Source organism: Xiphophorus maculatus, chromosome 21, assembly GCF_002775205.1.
Source record: "Xiphophorus maculatus strain JP 163 A chromosome 21, X_maculatus-5.0-male, whole genome shotgun sequence".
In the NCBI taxonomy this organism is placed as follows: domain Eukaryota; kingdom Metazoa; phylum Chordata; class Actinopteri; order Cyprinodontiformes; family Poeciliidae; genus Xiphophorus; species Xiphophorus maculatus.
In genome coordinates, this window is record NC_036463.1 from 2,658,975 (window position 1) to 2,673,033 (window position 14,059).

The window sequence follows — 14,059 nt, forward strand, 5'->3', positions numbered from 1 at the left end:
AGAACCATAGAAAAACTAAATAAAATAGTGTAGTTGTTATAGAAAATGTTCATATTTTCAGTACACGTTAATGGATGTGATCAATCTAAAAAGTTTATTGAGTTAATATTACATAATGAAGACACAAACTGGAAACTATGTCAGGAGTATTGCCTTACTATGCAAAATAAGATGTTTATTCAATTTTTATGCATTATATGCTTTAAACAATGCACTTATTCAACATTACTTGTCATCCTGGGTAAACAACTGTAGAATCAACATTTAAGTAGAAAAACCAACTACATCGATACTTTAATTAGACAAATGGGAGGATTAAAATTAGCTGAATTAGTTAATTTTGAGCAAAATGCAGAGCAAAAAAATAATATTCTCCAATAATATCCGGGAATTCTCTTAAAAAATGGGAAGTTAAGAAAAACTTTAGCTTAAAACAACCAAGTATAGAAACTACATTAAACTGCTGTGGAATAAAACATAGCGCACTTTGAAAGGGGATTAAAACAAAGTGTGATTAAAATCTATAAAACGATTTGAATATTTTAAATCTGAAACCTTCATGACTGTTAAATTTACTCCTCCCGTTCCAGTAGGGGGCTTCACAGGTAACTTCATACGGAGTTAAAGTGACTTGCCGGCGGAACAGGAAGTGACTACACGACGAACCGGAAGTGGTTTTATATCGACTGTCTGCTCTTTAGCAAGCTAAATTACCTTTAAAGATTCTTCTTTACGATTTTTGGAAACGGACCAACGCGGTGAGTTGATGTTTGAATGTTTAAACTTTTGAGAAATATATTTTTTGTTCTGCATGTGGATTTTGGCAAATTAGCTTTAAGCTAATGGTTATAGAAGCTAATTAGCTCAATGCTAGCTCTTGTTTATTGTGGTGTTTAATGCTGTAGTGTTTTCATGGAGTAAACTATATGCTAAATGACTCGGTTAAATCAGGCATAATTGGTGATGATATGCTAATATGGTTTACTTTAAAGGTTTAAATCTGTTTTAAATGTTGTGTTTATTTGAATATTATACAAAAGTAAACATTGAAATTTTGTTTTTACTTTGTTTACGATAAGAACGACTAACTTATGTTCTTTGTCACAATTATGGAGATTTACTTGATTTTAGAAAACCTTTTATGCCATTTTGTTTAGATTTATTTGTTGATTCTCAGCATTTTGTTAATATTTCTTGTATTAAAGAGTATAAATAGTTTAATTGTAATGAAGTTGTAAGAGTAGACACTTACACTTGATCTAAGTAACATTTATGAGTTTTATTTGACTTTATTTGAGTCTACTTGAATGCAAACAGATTGTTGTTTGTAACGTTTTAGATCGAGTGGACTATGGCACTCTGACAACAACTCTTATAGCTACACTGCTGGACAGGATACAGAAAAAGAAAGAAAAGAATACAATAGAAAAGAGCAGGAGTATTTGACAAGTAGTTTTGCTGAAAGTGCACTTTTTTCATCTGCAGTCAGAGGACAGGAAACATCTGGCTCTAGAGAAGTCAAATAACATAAAACCTTTCACTAAAATGGAAAAATAAAGTTACCTGTGCTAGAAATCTAAAATAGTTTGTTATTTTTTTGGTGTTATATCCTTACTTTTTTCAAAGTCTGATCTTAAAATATTTAAAAAGAGAATATTTTCACCTTCATCTTTTGCACATTCCGGTTTGATTCCTCGCACCCAAAACGTGACAGATCGAGTTCTGCAAAGATTACTGCAACAGGGCTATCAGAGAGCCCATTTTCTGCCGGGTTTCATGCACTGATGGATAAGTTGTTATGTGATCTCTGAATTACTCACTCAGAAGATCATGTAACAACCTCCTTGACAATATGAGATATTTTCCTGGCTGCAGTGGAGGGTGAAAAACATCTTGTAGTTACACAGCCAACTAACCTGTAATGCTGTTAAGAAAACAGAGCTGCAGAACAAATCTTTGCATATGTAAACCTACCACCACTCCTGGCTGAATAAACTGACATTTATAATTCATGACGACAATGTGCTGAGAATCATGTTTCAGATTTTAAGGGTTTTTTTCATGCGTTCACTCATGACAACACCTTTTCTCTGTTGTTGTATTATGTATTGCTTATATTTGGGTTTATTTTCTAGCTTTACCATGTTTGCCCCAGTCTTTGTCTCCATAACAATCCCATGATTACATTTTAAAAAAAGAAAGAAAGCAAAAGTCAAAGCCTGGATCTTAATAACATCCTTCAAAAATCAATTTCAATTTCTCATTTTCGTCAGCATGACGGCCGAACATGAATCGATCATGTTGAACTGACATTTTTCCCTAAAATACCAGCCGATACCAAATGAGAACGACACAGAACCTTCTTAAATGAATTGCATCTTGATACTACTGGCAGTAAGGGAGGAAAATAATAAAACTGGAGGTTTTCTCTTCTTTGTTCCCCAGCTTTCCCAAATTAACTTTGACTTAAAGGTGACCTTGAACAGGTTAGGATAGGTCTATGAATTGTACAAAACATGTTTATTATAAGTTTTGCTCAATTTTATTCTTAGATAATGAGATTTTAGTCTAATCAGTACAAATGGCTAACAAAAGATGCAAAATTATTCAACCGTACGTCTTTGAAAAGCGGAAGTAGAGCCTCCTGCACAACCAACAAGAATTCAGCATGTGGTATCTGGAGGGTAAGTCAACAACAAAACACCCACCTTTTCCAGCAACCATCGTAAAACCCAAACATACTGGAACTTTACTTGGGTTGCTAGGTAACGGGCGGAACTGTGCTTGGGTTGCTGGGTAACGGGCAGAACTGTGCTTGGGTTGCTAGGTAAATGTGCAGTGCGCTCTGAATGTGACTCAGCAACTGTGATCTTTTGAAATGGCTGGCTCATTATCAAGCCACCAAAAAAATATCAATTTATTTCCAAAAAAACCAGCTGGCTGTTTTTAGAAGCAGTTGGGACCCAAATGGCAGTACACAAATGTGCAAAATGTGAATTTTACATAATAGTTCTCCTTTAAATTACATAAACTATCATGTTGGACAAAAAATAAACATACTTTAAGAGATTTGCCCCCTAAAATAAGTCTTGCAAGCAAGATGTGGTTGCCCTGCAGATCTTGTTACACCCCTGCTGACTATTCTGTACCTATATCAGTAAATTAGCTTCTAAATGCTAATTTGCTTGAGAATTGGATAATTGTTCTAAAACAGAGAGAAATTGGATGAATTTTTAACCTTACAACAGAAGCAACACCGTCTCTTTTCACATAGCTTTTTAGAAACCTTGTTAATGAATACAACCACCAGCCTGCTGACTGCATTTCATGTTTTTCCTCTGTGATAAAAATCAAGCCTGGGATAATCACAGCATGAAATTCAACATGTTTAAACACTAACATTGCATGGTCTTGATGAGGTTGTGAATACTGGTTCCTGTTGTCAAAGCTTTGCTCTCTGTGGGATTAATTTAAAACTAAAAAGGGAGGAAAACTTATTTATAGACAAGAGAATTTTTCATGTTCAGATGAAGCAATATAACCTAAAAAACACTTCTTAGTTTGCTGAAGCTTTGCTAAATAACCTTTCTTTTATAGTTTAAATTCTTTTTATTATTATCTTTAAAAACATGGTTAAAAAAATTAAGACAACAGATACAAACCAGCATCATTTCGATCAAAATATAACACATGGCTGCTGCAGATGTGACCTGCATACAATACAGAACATCTTACAAAAATAATTATAGTTTAAAATGCTACAGGGTAGAAAAAAGCAAACCAAAGATGCTGCAGAAATTATAAGAAAGAATTTAGACAAACAAGATTTGGACAGGGCTGCACAGATTGTAGATACCTTACAGTGAGAAAGCTTGATTCCAGACATTTGGTGTTATAAATTGCCTAGGATTATTTATTGTTTTTGTCCAATGCTGAACTTTTACATCAGGCACCTTGTTGGGCAACTGAGGGGTCCTTAGGAATATATGTATTGAGCTGTTGATAAGTGTCTGTGTTAGTGACAAAAGTGAGTTATAACGATGCGTTAACGCTAATTATCACTTCAATATGCAAATGAGAGGCCGTATTTTGGCGCTAACGTTAGCTAATGCTATGTTGTGTCTTGTTTAATGTTTCTAATTTGAGATCTAATGTGACCAAGTATTTGATGTTAATGGGCTAGCCTTCCAACTGTCGTTTTTAATTTGAAGCCAAGTTTAAATTAGCATTAGCTTATAAATGTAGTGCTATATTATTGGTTTATTTCTGCTACTAGTATGTTTACCTGAGAGCTACAAGTGAGCTAACATGTTTCTCGTTTTAACAAATGGCAAAAGTGTAATTTATTATCTTTTTCACTGTGAAAGGTAGAAAATGGAGATTAGTCCGTTTTAATCAAATTCTAGTTAGCTTGTCTAGAAAGTCCAGTTCATTTGGGGAGGTGTGAACGCGCAATCAAACTCTGATAAGAACCAAACAAAAACAAAAAAAACTGCACTTTTTTGTGACAGTGAAGACTGAATTGAAAGTTCTCCAAGTCTGCTATTTTGGGCCAGACTAATTTGAAATCTTCAAAAATTACATAATATATGTATATCTTTATGTTTTGTATTATTTTTTTAATATTAATTAAACATGTTTCTTTATTTCAATGGAGACAAAACTATGAGGACTTATCAGGGATTGACTAAGAGAATCTTGTTCTTTGAAATTACGAGAGTAACGTTGAAAAATGACCAGAATAAAGTAGAAATTTTATGACAAGTCCTGCAGGGAAAAGCCTTAGTCTTACTACTGCATTAAAATGAGGAATGTTGAGCATCTTGTGAAGTTATGCTTTGGTATCTGTTTTAAAAATAAGAAAATACTTAACCTTTTAATAGCATCAGATTATTATCAGTAGCAGGACTTTGTGCTATTTCAAAGACTCTATCAAAGCTTTTTTCTCTTTAAAATGACTTTTTTCTCATAATATTCCATGTTTTTTCTGCTAATATGATTATATTCTTATAATGTTAAGACTTTATTTTCACTATTAAAATATAATTCTCTTAATCCGGTTCTAGTACTCAGTTGCACAAACCAATGGTTTGAAAAGCTGCTTCATATATATATATATATATATATATATATATAATATATATATATATATATATATATATAATATATATATATATAAAGAAACCTTACACTTATAAGATCTGTTCTCAATACTTCGGACACCCATTGATTTTATTCTTCACTTTTCTGCTTGAACACGTCAACTTCACACACAGCTGAGTGGTTTCTTTCAAATTCAGCTGTATGAAATTCAGGAATATAGTTATCTTGCAGTCTTGGACCGATTCTGAAACGCTTTCTCAAAGATCTTTTTACCTCCGTCTATAATCAACTATTGATTACCGGGTCTAAAAAAAACCCCACACCCCTCTGCCATACCACCCTTTCCATCACTGCTCTCCACTTCACCCTTGTTTCTCAGTGAAAACCATCACATTTTCACAATGGGAGACGTGTAATCTGCAGCATGAGACATGGTGGCACAGAAGTTTGTAGAGCCAAGACAGCTGCTCGCTTCTCACAGCTGTAATTGGTAGACCAATGCTGCACCATTTGACAGATTGTGGAAGATAGTTTCCCCAGACATTCTGTAGAGATGTACAACTAGGGCCTGGCTGGATGTGACGTGAACACATTTTACATCACCAAATATAACATCTCAAGAAAGTCTACAGGTGGCAGCTCCTTCCAACTGAGAGCTTCAATTCTTTATAACGAATCAGTGCTGTGGGCCACTCGCAGCAAAGACGAAGCAAATTTTTAGACTTTATAGCTATCTTCCGGAGCCACTTGGGGGGCCACAAGCTAAGGTAAAGTATAGCTGACATGAAACACAAGTCTTGTCTATGTATTAGCAGAACAACTTTGTACGGTTTTGAGAACATTTCTTTTGCACATTTTTGTTCTTAAATCCGGGTCTCAACTGCTTCTAAAAAAGCCCAAGCTCTTAAAAAAGAAACTCCTACAGGTTTTTTGGCAATAAGTTGGTGTTTTTTGATTAAATTGCATTCCACAGGCACTGTACCGTTCCCTAACAACCCCAGCGAAGCCCAGCCCGGTTACCTAGTAACCCAAGCAGAGCTCCAACACTTTTGGTCAACTGGTTTTACCACTGTATGCACCGTACAAGTGTTTTGTTGTTGACTTACCATGCAGAAACCACTTTCAACATCCTATTTGGTTGTGCGGGAGGCTCCACTTCTGCTTTTCACAGATGTACAATTGTATAATTGCGCATCTTTTTGCAGCCATTTTCAAGTACGAATGTAAACGTTGAGTTGGGGTTACGTGGCAAGTGACAAAAAGCCCTAAAACAGTTCAAAACTAATATCGTAATGAGCCTGTCTTGTATAGACCATAAATGTAACCTATTTAAGGAAGCATAATAGATCAACCTTTAAAGAAAGTATATTACAGAATGTACCCACAAGCTGACTTTATTTAACTAAACTTACACAGAAAAAAACAGCATTTTATAAAACTAAAATTTGGAACTTTAGCACTATGTCACAATTTAAGTTGTTTACAGTGTTAGACTTTCCACCATTTTGAAAAGACTGCAAATCAATAAATCGATAGTCAAACCTTGAGGTCCAAAACGTTTGATTGATTCTGGCGGAAGAGCACAAGCAGCATCAACCTGCAAAGAACAAAAATACAGAGATATTTGGGAGAAATTAGTAATTGATTAGTAATTTCCATTTTGATTTTAAACCTAACCATGTTTTTTTGTTTCTAATTGATTATTATGTACAGCTTTCAGTTGGCCTGAAGCTTGTGGCTTTAATGTGAGCAAATGCGGAGTATATCAGGGTGCATGATTAATTTTGAAAGTAAAACAAGCAGGATCCACTTAGTTTTCTCTAAGGATTACATTACTTTTAATGTGGCTGAGTAAAAGCCAAGTTGAAGGCTGACAAATGATATTAGCTCAGTGTATGAATACTTTATAGTACTCAGATTAGATCTCAACCAGACAGTTGCATGACTAAAAGAGCAGAAATGTCACATTTTTCATTTTAAAAAGAATAAAGGTAGTTGATCTTTCAGAATGTGGACATAATATTTCATTTTCTTCATTTTTAAGGCTGATTCCAGGTTTAAAATTTAAGGCAGCAGGGTAAAGTCAAAAGGTTTTTAGGGAGAAATTTGACAGGGGGATAGACAGGCACTGAAGTATACACAAAAAGGAAACTAGCCTGCATCTGTTATCTTATACATTACACTAATTATATTTGTCTAACTGTAGCGCTAACATGTAGCACTAATCTGACGCCACTCCATTTTTGTTTCCATTTCAGAGATTTTTGTGTCATTTTCTCCAGTGGATCTTGGTACAGCGCCACCACAGGTGAGGAGGGGAACAGGTTTTAGTTTGAAACCGCACCAGCTGAACATTTGTTTGAAAATGTAACTAGTTTTTAGCTTGAAAAATTTAGCTTGAGTTATTGTTAGCATAACTAACTCTATTTTAGTAGTTAAGTTATTTATCCACTAATTTGAGTAACTGTTAACAGTATCCAGCAGCTACTTGTGCTAATAATTATTCAAGCTAACAGATTAAATGTTAGCTTTTTAAAAGCTCCTGGACTGATTAGGAGCTATTCAAAAGCTGACATTTCATCTGTTAGCCTGAACAGTTGTTAGCACAAGTAGCCGTTGACTTCAGTACCTTTAAGTAAGCATAGATGCTCAATTGAGTGGCTGTTAGTAAACTTTAGTTTGATTAGCTGTTAGCACGAATATCTGTTTTTAGTGGTTAATTAATTTATCTTAGTTTGTTTAAAGTAGAATAACATTTAGTCCTATTAGATGAAACCTTTCATACTTGTTAGCTTGAGTAGTTGTTATCACAATTAGCTACTTGCTAGCATTAAGCAATTATAGCATTAATGTAGCATTAAGCATATATAAATGCTCAATTGAGTGGCTGTTAGCTTGAAAAAGTTTAGCTTGAGTAGCTAAAATGTTTCTAAATCGCTTCAGTGGGTAATTAAGTTGTCTGCTAGTTTGAGTAACTGCTAATAATAGTAGCTTTTAAATAGCTCTTAGTCGGATTTTTTTTTTCTTTTTGTATTTTATTGTAATCTTAAAAATAGTGGGAGATTTAAACAGTATAACAAAAAAAATACAGATTAAAAATACAGTTAAACCGCATTCTGCTAGACTGCTATTTCCAGAAAAATGCTTTTGAATAGTTTTTGGCTTGTGTAGCTTTGAGTATGAGTAACTTAACCTAACCTTGGTGTACTGGTTTCAGTTTGGAGACGACAGTAAAGTGGACAGCATTGAGTGCTAAGCAAGTAAAAACCCGAAACACTACGTTAGCAAGCCTACAATCACATAAGGTTCCTGACATGTTTATATTTTAAAACTTTTACCGTTGTACCTCAGAGGTTTTTCAGAAATCTCCAAAACGGAGTTTCTTTAAGTGCTTTTTAAAACTCTCAGAACTTCGACGGTAAAAACTGTAATTTAGCTTTGCAGAACCTATGCTACTCACTCAACGTTGACACCTTGGAAGAAAGACGTACTAAAGTCTGGAATATACATCATAACAGAAGAATTGCAGGCATACGGAGAGATGCATCTGCAGTGTTTTGGGAGGCAAAATAACTGGGTTTGTCAGTGCAGTCTGGTGGATTGGAAGTGTGTCTACATGGATGTAAAAGCCTGAGCTAAAAGCAGGGAAAAAACCACTATGTAGTCAAAGTTTTAGATTTGGTCAGAAGTTTACATATGTGTTAGTTTTAGGCTATAAATGTGTCATTTGAATATTGATTAATGATGCTTTGAATCAAGAATTTGGTCAAGTATTTTCCATTTATTTAGGATTTTCATACGTTTTCTTAGGAAACTGCATGATTGTGACTTTGTGTCACAGCAATTACAGCCCCCCAAACACAAATAATGCTGCTGGAAAACACTGCCATTTGTAATTTGCTTCTTTTAGACACCAGTTGAATAAATAAATATGATTTGTATCACTAAACTGTAGATGGTAACTGTATTTTCAAATTTATTGGTATTCATTGATGCTTTGATTGAACAAACAGTGCAGAAAATAGTAAAACTTTATTAATTGGAATTTATCGTGAACACTATAAATCAAAAGCACAAATATAAACATACAGAACTTAAGTGAAATTAGGTGAAAGGTCACTGAGCTTTAAACTTCACCACCAGTTACTTCCTGACAGATTATTTCACTTATTACAAGACATTTTTTTCCCATAAGTTAAATAATCTGCCAGTGGAAATAGAACTTTTTATCAATATTTAGGAATTAATGGCTTAAAACAAGCTCTTATTTCTTGCTGAAAAGTTACTTGTAAGTTAGTTTTGTCTTATTTCAAGTCTACTAAGATATTTGTAGTAGAAACCAAACAAATCTCCTTCAGACTAGCAACAGCAGCAATTAGCAAACTGTGAGTCCATTGTGTTTATATTAATTACTTCTTATTCCAATGCTATAAAGAACGTTGTTGTGATGAATTCATGAAGGCAGAGTTTCGGAAGGAACAGGAGCTTCTTAAAGGGACAGACTCCCAATTTCAAGGTGTTAAGTTGCGAAGTCAAATTTCCTTTGATATACTTTCAAAGTGTTAATATTGATGAAGAGTCAGAAATTACAATATTACAAAAATAAGATTTACACATTGACATTAAGTGATTAGCAAAAGGTACAAACTCAAATGATTATGCAGTGAATTTATGGAAGTTTCAACATCTCAGTTAAAAATCAGCTCAAACTTACATTTCTAAATTGCTTTTGATTCATCAGATTTAAATGGATTCAGCCATGCTATTTCCTACTATACAACTCAAAAAATATCCCGTTTTATCACTGTTTCCTGTTTCAGCAGGCTTCAAAATAAAAGATTCTTGCCTAAACATGTTTCTTGCAACTCCTAATTGTAAAAACTTCCTGTAAAGGTAACAACACTGGGTTTTTTAACGTATTAAACATACTCAGGGCAGAACGTACCTAATTTTTATAACAACTGAAAGGCACATAGTTATTTTATTGTGCTATAAAATGTCTGTATGTTCCTGGAAAATATATAATACTGCCCATTAAAGTTTGTTTCAAGAGTCTGTTGAACTCCAGCAAACTTCGTCTGCAGAGAATAAGGAGAGTGAAGAGACTTACCTGTACAGACAATGAGATTATCCAAACACAATTAAACTCCGGGGCCTCGTCTTGCAAGGTGTGAACCCATTTCCTTTTCATCCTTAACTTCCATCCTTTACCTCCGCGCCTCATTGTTGTGTGATTAACTCCTGAGCACCAACCGGGGAGTCTATAGTCTCATTACCCGGATCTCTGGTCGGGACAAAACATTTGCTAATCGCCAATCACAAGCAGGAGCATGCCTCTCGAATCTCTGCCAGCTCTATAATGTGAGAGTTGGCGCCGCCACCTCCTTGAGAGAGAGCCGCTGTCTTTCTGCAACACTTCATTCGCTCAAATGCATTTAGCTTCTGCCGCCACGGTGTTTCACCACGCAAAGCCTCCAACATGGAAAGTTCACTTCATCCCCAGAATGGGATTTACTTTGGGAGCTAGACGGATGTCAGCGACACAAGCAGCATGCTGTAATTTAATTTCAGCAGCTGCATACTGGCAGCGGCGACAAAGGAGTTTTAGGGACCTTGTAGGTAGAAAAAAGAAGAAAATTTGAGACATTTGCCTCCAGAAAGTTTTTTCTAGAAAATTTTGGAGTTTTGGAGCTCAGAGATTTTCAGGTATGTTTTTTTTAGATAATTTTAGGGTAAATTTTAGACTTTTGAAGCTCCAGAAAAAAAAAAATTGTATTTTTTTCTAGAAATATTACTTTCTGACTTTCAAGGTTTCCAAGTCTGACAATATCATCTGAGTTCTTTTTCTACCAAATGTTCGACTTTTCAAACCTGAAAATTTCTAAGTTTTTTCTCAAAGATTTCTGAGATTAATCTCAAAATTTCTGAGATTTTTCTAACAAATTTTGGACTCTTGGAGTTTTGTAATTTCCAAGTGTTTTTTTCTAGATAATTTTAGGGTTTTTTTGTCTTGCAAATTTTTGACTTTTGAAGCTCCATAAAAAACAGATTTCAAAAGTTTAAAAAAATTTTTTTCTAGATTAATTATATTAATCTTAAAAGTTCAAAGTTTTTCCTAGCAAATCTTTAAGTTTTCAAACTCAGAAATTTCCAAATTCTTTTGTAGAAAATATCTAAGATAAATTTAAACATTTTTGAATTTTGGAGCTCAAGAATTTCCATGTTTTCTTTTCTAGATAATTTGAGTTTTTTCATGCCCTGTTTTTGACTTTTGGAGCTCCATGTTTTTCCTAGAAATATCAGTTTCTGAGTTTCAAAAGTCCACATTTTTGGAAATTCCTCAGTTTTTTTTAGTGAATGTTCAAATTTCAAACTTGGAAATTTCCAAGTTTTTCTCAAAGATTTCTAGAAAGATTTCTAGAGTTTTTTGTAGAACATTTTTGACTTGTGGAGCTCATTTCCAAATTTTCAAATTTTTTCTACATAATTTTTATCTTGCAAACTTTTGACTTTTGTAACTCCTTAAAAAAATTCTAGAAATATCAATATCTGAGTTTCAAAATTCCTTTTTTTTTAAAAAATTTCCAACTTTTTCCAGACAGTTCTTTTTAGATTAGTCTAAAAATGTTTTTGTTTTTTGGCAGAAATGTACTCCTTTATTCTTCAGTGGCCCTAATACAGCGTCGTATGTGGCTGTATTTGAACAGATAGCTGTACTGTGTCGTTTTGGTTTTAGGACAGCTATCTTCCCTCACTATTTGGATATTAAAATTGTACATGTGCAGAGACTGCAGTTGGCATGAAGGCATCAAAGCAAGAGAAAGTGCTTTAGGCTTTCAGGTGGGTTTTGAATGGTTTCTCCTAACTGTGAGTATGATCTTAGCTGCAAAGTTCCTCTGGATTCCAACTGAAACCTGAGACCCAGGGATGTTCTTTTTTTTGTTTTGTGTCTAAACTGAACTAAACTCCAGCCACAGCAGTGTCGGTGTCTGCTCGGCTAGCTCCTGCTGATAATGAACTACTGTTACTGCAGGCGCAGAGCGGGAAGACAGCTGAACTGCACCAGGCTCGGTGAGAGCTGAAAGGCCTGCTGAGAACAATGGCTGACATCAGGAGAAACATGCAGGATCACCACCTGAACTTCTTAAGGAAGGTAAACAAGTTCAGGTTTATTCACAGCTTTCTTTACCTGCTAGCTAAGGTTTGTTAGAGGATAATCTTACCAAGTAATCTTGGTCTCAAGGGTGTAAATCCCATCTCATTATTGGGGGGGACCATAAGCAGGAAAATTTCCGAAGACCAATTTTTGGGGGTCGGCAAAGTTACAGTGAAATGTAACGTAAAATGTGGTTTAAAAAGTTTTTAAACTTAAATGTTACTTAGATATGAGTTTTGTTCAGTCTCTGCTCTAATCTCTGCTGCACCTTTACAAAAATGTAAGGTTCTAAATAAAAAAGCTTTAATGAGTAACTGCTCTTAATAAAATTCCTCTTAAACAATGATTTATTGAAATGGCTCCCAATGCAACTTATGGGATGTATAAATTATTATTTAAGTTGCTTTATTTTTAAGCCTTTTTTAGTTTTGTCATGTCCTGGATGACTGAGAACCAACAAGTAAATGGAAATAAATATCTGGGAAGTATCATAACTTAAATGTAACACTTAAAGCACCAGGGTTTAGATAGAAAAATATTCAGATTTTATTTTGTGGTTTTAGAGGCTCTATGTTGAAGACAGTGAGAAATAAAGGCATAACTTTTAGTTTTATCTATCTGTTCTCGGCTCCCACACACAGTGCTGGTCCACTTGCTCAGCCTCTCTCTCCCGTTTCAAACTCTTCTAATTTCACTAAAAGTTAAAGAGTTAAATATGTATGAGATGTTTGCTACCTTTGACAAAAAAGCTTAAGTCTATGAAAGCAGTGTAGCAGTTTTGCTAATGAGTCAGCTTATCGGGATTCAGCCAAAGTAATGAAAAAACGAACTGCAGTCAGATTTTTATTGTTAATGTGTTTCTTCTTATTGAGCAATGAAAGTAAATAAAAGGTGTTACATGTCTTTTGTTTTAAGTATTTACTTACTGGAGGGTTTTTATGTTTGTGCTTCAGAGCCACAGCTAACAGCTAGCTCTTCACTTCAGCGCTGCTGAATGGTAATTAAGTGGCAATTCTAGACTTTTCCAAGATTTGGGGAGGCTCAGACCCCCTGAGCCCCCCGGGATTTACGCCTATGCTTGGTCTAGTTACTGGTACAAATATCTTGGTATGCTTGAAATAAGACAAAACTAACTCAAAAGTAACTTTTCAGCAAGAAATAGAAGCTTGTTTTAAGTCAACAATTCCCTAATATTGATGGAAAAAGTAGCAGATTATTTCCTTTATAAGAAGACGGTTCCAAAGTGCTAGTGGAACTAGAACTTTTTCACCAATATTAAGGAATTACTGACTCTAAATAAGCCCCTATATTTTGCTGAGAAGTTAGTTTTTTCTTATTTTCATTATACTCAGATATTTTTCTCGAGAAACTAGAAAAATATTTAGTAAGACTTTGTAATAAAGCACTATTTAAAGGGAAATAAACAAACTTTCCAACAATAAAAAAATTGTTCAGGACAAGAAAGAATTAATTGATGATACACAAATAACCTTTAAGTTATTACTTAAAAATTTTAGGCCAAAATAAAGTAAATTCAGTTCATTTTAGATGTACTTTTTAACTTTTTCATTACCAATATTCAGAATAACTTCATATCGTAGAAGATTGGACTGAAGTCATGAATGTCTTTGTACCTAAACAAGTGAATTAGTTATTTTGGTAACTTTCTCTACCATCACTGCATATTAAAGAAATGGATCGTCCCATTGAGTGATTAATAATTTTCAGTGTCTTAGATGATCCCGGTCTGCTCAGCGTGTGTTGCAACACATTCCTGAATGTATTTGTTAATCCAAAATA

General features: G+C 34.3%; 1 long non-coding RNA gene across 2 annotated transcripts in view; it reads left to right on the forward strand.

The window, feature by feature from the left end:
* The first annotated feature begins 653 nt into the window (after positions 1–653).
* Positions 654–14,059, forward strand: part of LOC102224166 — a 153,799-nt gene continuing 140,393 nt past the window's right edge. For both annotated transcript variants that reach the window (XR_002751945.1, XR_312751.2), the window contains exons 1-3: positions 654–758; positions 7,362–7,411; positions 12,137–12,256. This is a non-coding gene — a long non-coding RNA (uncharacterized LOC102224166). The remainder of the gene's footprint in view (positions 759–7,361; positions 7,412–12,136; positions 12,257–14,059) is intronic.